Source organism: Homalodisca vitripennis, chromosome 4 (genome assembly GCF_021130785.1).
Source record: "Homalodisca vitripennis isolate AUS2020 chromosome 4, UT_GWSS_2.1, whole genome shotgun sequence".
Lineage (NCBI taxonomy): Eukaryota > Metazoa > Arthropoda > Insecta > Hemiptera > Cicadellidae > Homalodisca > Homalodisca vitripennis.
Window position 1 is genome coordinate 56,220,476 of NC_060210.1, and position 8,332 is coordinate 56,228,807.

An 8,332-nucleotide genomic window follows, 5' to 3' on the forward strand; every position below is an offset into this window, starting at 1 on the left:
AAAATTAACATTACTTATTACTTTAAATTGCTTCAAAATATTAACATTTCTAAAACTCACAGAACATTAGCATTACTTTAATTGTTAACATTTTAAGCTCATACTGTTACCTTTTAATTCATCATCATCCTTTTAATACCTTTTAATTACTTGTGTTTAATTACTCGGGGTGTGCGAGTACAATAAATTACTACAGATATACAGGTCAACCTGAGTCAATGTTAATTTCTATTTACAATAATACTACCGTTAATGCATGACCCTTTCACTATTAGTACAAACTTGGAGCCAATCTTATTAGGATACAAATATTTAAATATTTGTATAGATCCTCATTTTTCTGTCTTTAATATTTGTGCTGCCAAGGAACACTACCCTCTTTAGTTAGAAAAAAGAAACTGACTTCATTGCGAACTGACCTTGCTATTTCACAAGATTTCTTTGGTACTGTTTTCAATTTCAACAACGTGTCGGTAGGGGATCCTAAGAGTCTCCACTCCCCAGGAACAAGTTCACCAGTTACTTCATCCTCTGAGTCAAAAGTCCCGGGAGGAGAGTACCTCGACGAGGTGCATGCATTCCTTCTCAGAAAGTTGTGTAGATGGGCGCAGGCCATAACTACCTATTCTGCTGTTACGGGTTGCAATAGCATTGGCTTACGCAGTACTCGAAAAACAACTAATAAAATACCAAATGAGTTTTCCACAACACGCCTTCCCCTGGAGTGGCGCCCATTAAAAATTCTCTCTCTTGTACCACGGGTGAATGTACCAGCGAATCTTTTCATTATATTTAGCTTCAACGGAAAGGCATCGTCTGCTAAAAACATGTAAGGCACTGGCCAGTTGAAAGTTTCTCGATTTGGTAATACTATATTTTCTGGTAAATCCAAACATTTTTCCTCAAGTCTTGCAGCCAATTCAGTTGCAGCAAACACACCAACATCTGACAAACGCCCTTGACATCCTGTATTTACATATATAAAATTGTAGTTTGCATTAACTACAGCCATAAACACAATACTAAAGAATCCTTTATAGTTGTAATATTCACTTCCACTACTCACTCCATGGTCACATGCTTCCCATCCATACTACCCAAGCAGTGCGGAAACTGCCATTGGTAATTCCACTCATTGGCTGTAGCTAGCCTCTCTTTTTTAGTTTTCGGCATCTGGAAATTGAACATTTTCGTATTAATTATACATGTTTCTATGTATTTACAACACGTAGACCCTATTATAATATACATGTCTGAGTGACAGGTTTCTTTTCAGGTAGGAGGAGAAGAAAATACCAACATTTCAAATGACGGCCTTGACGATGATATAGCATCTACCACAAAAACAACAGAAGGTACTCCCAAGGAAAAATCTGTTGCACAAGTAAACCGGAAAAGAGTTTTGCAACAGCCAGCTTCTGCGATGCCAGTAAGCAGCGCAAAGAAAATGAGCAAAACTAAAATGGCGGAAAATGCCTGCTCTGTTATTACATCAATACTGAATAAGCCTAAGGATCAGTTTGACATATATGGAGAACACGTAGCATCAGTGATACGACAGTTACAAACTAAAAGAGAACAGGCCATAGTAAAACATGATATAAATAATATTTTGTTTAAAGCTGAAATGTAAGAGTACGCTTATGGAGGTGCGTTTGATTTCCATTACCCACCGCCACGGTCGACTTCAGCAATTTCTAACCAAAGTGGTTGCACTACAAAATCTGTCTCAAACGAGGATAATTCCAACTCTCTTGATGTAATGCCACCTCAAAATGAAAATCATGAAGAAGAACCTGTTTTTTATAACTTTCCTTAGCTTATCAATTAACCTGTTCTAATGGATCATTAATAAAAATTATACTAAATTCAAATTGATTTGTCCAGCTTAATTTATCCAGCACTTACCTTAATGTTTTCTTTCAAGCACTCTATTAAAGCGTCACACACTTCAGGAACTATTATAGAAATTGTACTTTTAGAAACTTTAAACAAGTACTGCAAACTAGCATAGGAATCGCCTGTAGCCAAAAACCTCAAGGTAATAGCAAGTCTTTCTTGGACGGGTATTGGTTTCCTAAAATTACTGTTTTTCCTTCCTTTTTTGTGGCCAACACTAGTTATGAGAAACTCAAAATCTTCACTTGTCATTCGACAAAAATTTTTAAAGCTTCCATCACATCTTATTTCCCCACCCAGATCCACGTCGTCTTTTTTAAGGTCTTTCAATAGCTCACTTCCACTATAAACACCTTGTGACGCAAGTGAAGGCCTTACCCAGACCTCCTGGGTTCTCTGTCACATAACAAAACACATGTAGCGACAGCTAGGAGAAGAACATCCTCCTCGTCAGACGACATCTTCAAGAGTGGCTGTCCTAAAATGTTTATGAACATTGCGTGCAAAATATTTCATGATAGTAGCAAAATATAAACAAAGTTTATAAACAATGTTTGTAAACATGTTTTGTTTCCAGTTTAAACGCGGCTTTAAAATGATAATACATTATGCAAAGATTTCCATTCACCAGATCATGGGACATAGTGTCATAGTAGTTAGTGGAATTCAACGACCTAGGTAAATACTCCAAAGTGAACGCAGTCGCAATGATGATAGCCTTTACCATGTAGCCTCTACTGCCAGTGCATAAATAGTATTCATCTGTATTATTTATAAATGGCGGAAAGGAAAAATTAAAATTTTTAAATAGAAATTTTAACAATGCCACTTTATTGTTTCCATGGTGAAGTAAATTAAAAGTTTATTCAAAATTCGAAATTGAAGTGTAAACATGCTACAATGTTTAGGTCTGATTTTCTTATTCATTTTCAGAACTCCAGCTGTGCCCAAATTGTTTTAAATTGCCCTCCACAATGATTGATTGTCAGTTAAAGAGTTGCACAGAAGAAATTTCTTGTATGGATATCATTTTTCGACGTAGCGCTCTGCTGGTCCCAGGCTCAATGGCTGACAGCACAGAAGAAATTACTAGTATGGATATCATTCTTCGACGTAGCGCTCTGCTGGTCCCAGGCTCAATGGCTGACAGCACAGAAGAAATTTCTTGTATGGATATCACTTTTTGGCATAGCGCTCTGCTGGTCCCAGGCTCAATGGCTGACAGCACAGAAGAAATTACTAGTATGGATATCATTCTTCGACGTAGCGCTCTGCTGGTCCCAGGCTCAATGGCTGACAGCACAGAAGAAATTTCTTGTATGGATATCACTTTTCGACGTAGCGCTCTGCTGGTCCCAGGCTCAATGGCTGACAGCACAGAAGAAATTCCTTGTATGGATATCATTCTTCGACGTAGCGCTCTGCTGGTCCCAGGCTCAATGGCTGACAGCACAGAAGAAATTTCTTGTATTGATATCATTTTTCGACGTAGCGCTCTGCTGGTCCCAGGCTCAATGGCTGACAGCACAGAAGAAATTCCTTGTATGGATATCATTCTTCGACGTAGCGCTCTGCTGGTCCCAGGCTCAATGGCTGACAGCACAGAAGAAATTTCTTGTATGGATATCATTTTTCGACGTAGCGCTCTGCTGGTCCCAGGCTCAATGACTGACAGCACAGAAGAAATTTCTTGTATGGATATCACTTTTTGGCATAGCGCTCTGCTGGTCCCAGGCTCAATGGCTGACAGCACAGAAGAAATTCCTTGTATGGATATCATTCTTCGACGTAGCGCTCTCCTGGTCCCAGGCTCAATGGCTGACAGCACAGAAGAAATTTCTTGTATGGATATCATTTTTCGACGTAGCGCTCTGCTGGTCCCAGGCTCAATGGCTGACAGCACAGAAGAAATTCCTTGTATGGATATCATTCTTCGACGTAGCGCTCTGCTGACCCAGGCTCAATGGCTGACAGCACAGAAGAAATTCCTTGTATGGATATCATTCTTCGATGTAGCACTCTGCTGGTCCTAGGCTCAGTGGCTGACAGCACAGAAGAAATTCCTTGTGTGGATATCATTCTTCGACGTAGCGCTCTGCTGGTCCCAGGCTCAATGGCTGACAGCAATGAAGAAATTCCTTGTGTGGATATCATTCTTCGACGTAGCGCTCTGCTGGTCCCAGGCTCAATGGCTGACAGCAATGAAGAAATTTTCTTGTGAGGACATCGTTCTTCCCAAGGTGCCTGATATCTTCTCGGAAAAACTGGATTTTGCAGTATACTTCACATATGTGCAGCTGGATCTTTCAAAATTTTGTCAAGGAGTGGTCTCAGTTTTGAAACAAGACTGGGGGTTGGTGGAGGATTGATGTTCATGTAACTGTTACATTTATGTTGTAATTAAAATTTTTAAAACTAATTCTTGTGTACAGATTAATTAAAAATAGGTTAAAACATAACTAGCATTGTTATTTAGTTTTAAGAGAGCTATCGGTTTATATAATGAAAATCGTACCTTGCTATTTGAATTTGTTAGGTTTTACCAGTTTGAAATAATCTATTTGAACTAATTAAAAAAACTGGAAATGTGCTGAAAAGTTACAACTGTAAATAGCTTAAGAAAAAGCACTTCTTTGGTAACCTTGGATAAAAATTTGGAATTCTGAACAGCAAAACAAATTGTGTAATGTACAACTTTGACATTTTGGACCAACTTGTATACAAAAAACAAAATAAATTTAAAACTTTTTTCCAAAATAATCAGTGACCTTTAAAATGAGCTTTGGCTCGACTTACCTTTACATTTGAAAATCTTTGGCCCCTACTCCTCCAAAAGTGCCATTTTGGGGTATTTTTTAGTGACAACAATTAATTCTCTGAATTCTTTGGGGTTGAAATAACGGCGTTTTTATTAAAACGAAGAAAGTAGGTTTCTCTGTTCAGCCGCTTTACATTGCGGACGGGTGGTCTGCCTTAGCCTGTATGTCAATAAAGCTTTATGCAAAATTTCAAGCCTATAGATCAGATCGTTTTCAAGATATTATGTGGACAGACAGAGAGGTAGACAGAAATATCACAGACATTTTTCCAGCTGCTCAAGTGATAGGCTTCTCTGATGTTCAGTCAATAACTACTGATCCTAGTTGAAATATCCATTTTGAGGTACTCTAAATGAGTGAGAAGTTCTCCCTGTATTAACTGTTAAGAGGTCACAAGATAATTAAATTATAATTTGTACTAAAAAAAGAGATTTTCATAATTTAAGTTTATGTTGAGATTTGCATCTCTTTATTTTGTGAATGCTTAAATAAGATGGCACAAATAATATATTATATAAAATTATATTATTAATTAATTATATATAAAGCTAGTAGTTCAAAATTTAGAAAAGAATTAATTTTAATTTGGGTTAAAAAAAGTTATAATGTGAATTTAATATTAACAGTGATCAAACAAATTATTATAACCAAAATTAGGAAAACTGAAGAAGACCATATTTGCTCCTCTCACAGTTAATCTCAAATACGCTTAACTTTAGGTGTATCCTAGGCCTACTTTTCAATTTCACAATGAATTATGAGGCTCACATATGTATTTTGGAACAAGGGTACGGTCCAATAAGCGGACCCGGTTTTTTATATCGAAGAATATAATCATCGATACCTAATATTCGCATATCGAATCATAGACTATCAATCGATATAAAAGTAATAACAATCATATGTTTAAATTAAAATGTGAATTTAATGATAACAAATAATAAATGAACATAACCAAAATCAGGGAAACTCATAACTTTAACTAAATGAAACAGAACGGAAACGTTTTTACTAAAGTTGTGTCCACCATTACCTTCTTTTTTTGCATCTGAAGACGACCATGTTAGCTCCTCTGACAGTTACATTTGTTACCTTTCCACAAATATCACATAATGGATTCTTAGGTACTAACCCAACATCCTGAAGCCATAAAAAACATATTTTATCGTCTTTTAAAGCAATTTCGTGAAGCTTCCTAAGATTGACGGCCATTTTAATACACAATGTTACGTGAAATTTAAAATATTACCTTAATTGTATATTTGAAAGTGTTTACAGCTGTTCATATAGATTATTTAAGTTGTTAAAAATAATTCATCAGTATCGATTGATTATATCGATGGTTATGATTAAGTAATATCGTTTGCCAATTTCGATATAAAAAACCGGGTCCGCTTATTGGACCCTACCCTGGAACAATAAATGAAGCTAGGTTTCCTTACCTAGACAATAGTGGTTTATAAGTTTATAGGCCTAATAGTTTTGGGTGTCTGAAAGATAGGAATGCCACAGCCAAAACTGGTGTCGGAAGGTAGTGCCAGCCTATTTTAAGTATTTATTTGTAAATCTAGAACAAGTAATGTGCAATAGAAGAATATATATTTAAACATATATATATACAGTATATAGAGGCTATATTAAATTGACTTACCTTTTAAATTTACTTTGTCGAAATATGTTGCTTCCAATCAACTCGTGTAATCTGTTGGAACTATATCTGTAAATGAGATAATAAATAAAATGTGAAATTTTACATTTACAACTCTGTAATGATCAAATCTGGGAACGGCCAATGAGACCAATACATTTCACATATCAACATAACCTAGATGCTGTTTACAAGTGAAACGAAGGAATGGGTCTCAATGTCACAACATAATTCTTCGTTTAGCCACTCACACAAACACTTTTTTAGCAATATTTCCCCTACATCAAGTGTCCCCCTCCAAGGTTATTATTTAATAAATTTGAACCAATAGGAGGTTGTGGCGCTATGCAACACCAGAAAGTAGAGACTGGCTCAGGCTCATAGCGCCACAGAATTGGCCCGAGTGCTCACAGCGCCAACACAACCGAATAAATAATCGTATCCAGGCTCACAGCGCCACAGATTTGGTCGAGTGCTCACAGCGCCAACACAACCGAATAAATAATCGGATCCATGCTCACAGCTCATAGCGCCACAGGTCATAAGCGGCCCATACACTACACGTGCATTGCACGCCGTGCAGTTTTTTATACTTGCACGCCGTGCTTGGCATGGCACTTTGTGCCCCACACACTGACAGTTTAGTCAGTCCCGTGACGTGCTAGAAGTTGGTTGTGGTATTGTGATATTGTGTATTATTGTCGTGCTGTGATATTTTACTACTATGCCTCTTATATTTTACTACTAAACATAAAGCATTAACAGTATTGTTGATTGGTGCGATTCATGACGATAGCAAAGTGAAGAAGAGAAGAAGACAATTATGGACGAAAAATTGGTTAAAAGAGAGATAATGAGAGGTTAAATGTATTCTGATATGAGACTACTGAAAGGCTTTCGTGAAAATCATAAAAATTATTACAGGATCTACTTGCGAATGGATGACGAAACATTTAGTTATGTGTTGAAAAGGTTAGGCCACGCATCGAAAGACAAGACACTAATCTGAGAAAAGCTATAACGGTGGAACAACGGTTAGTTGCCACGAAAAATTTTTGTGTCAGCAGTCGACGTGATAAATATAGGAGAGTATTTGCCGCGAGAGAACGAAAAATAACCTCAAAAGACACTCCACTCTCAGCACGTAGCGCGGGACTGGTCCACACACTTGCAGGATGGCACGGCGGCAGGTGGCACGGCACGTCGAAAATCAAACCGATCTTGATTGCCATCGTACCATGCAATGCACGGCGTGCTTAGCACGGAGACCTCCACACACTCGCACGTTTCGTCCAATTTTGGCACGTCGTGCTTGCACGGCGTGCATTGCACGTCTAGTGTATGGGCCGCTATAGCGCCACACATTTGGCCGGAGTGCTCACAGCGCCACAGCTCATAGCGCCACACATTTGTTGTGGCGCTGTGAGCTGTGGCGCTATGAGGCCGCACCCATTGTATTGACCAGGTAGTATTGTATAGTATAAACATAGTAATGTACTAATATTATTGTACGCATATTAAAATCGGAAAGGATAGTAACCAGCTTGAATGTTGAGTTCAGCTCCATTTCACTCTTCGTTTAGTGCAATATACTCATTGTCTCATCAGATGCACAGATGAGTGCAATATACGGTGTTTTAGACAGGATCCTAAATCATGGTGAAGCAATCGAGTTTTAGAAACAGAATGTAATTATGGTGGGAAGGGTTAATTCAGTAAGAATGTTGAGTTCAGCTCCATTTCAAATTTAGCTTAGAACAGCGGATAAGATGTAGATGAAACAATGAGAACATCTCTTCGTCTAAATTTTATTTTCAGTAGTCTAGGTGTAAATGATGTCGAAACGATGCAGAATTCGTTTCGAGCTCCTTCGTTGCCGACTCATAGATTTTTTCAGACGGACGTTGACTCTGAAGAAGTTCTGATTCCAAGATTCAAGTCTGTCGCAGCGTCATATTTTAGTTGT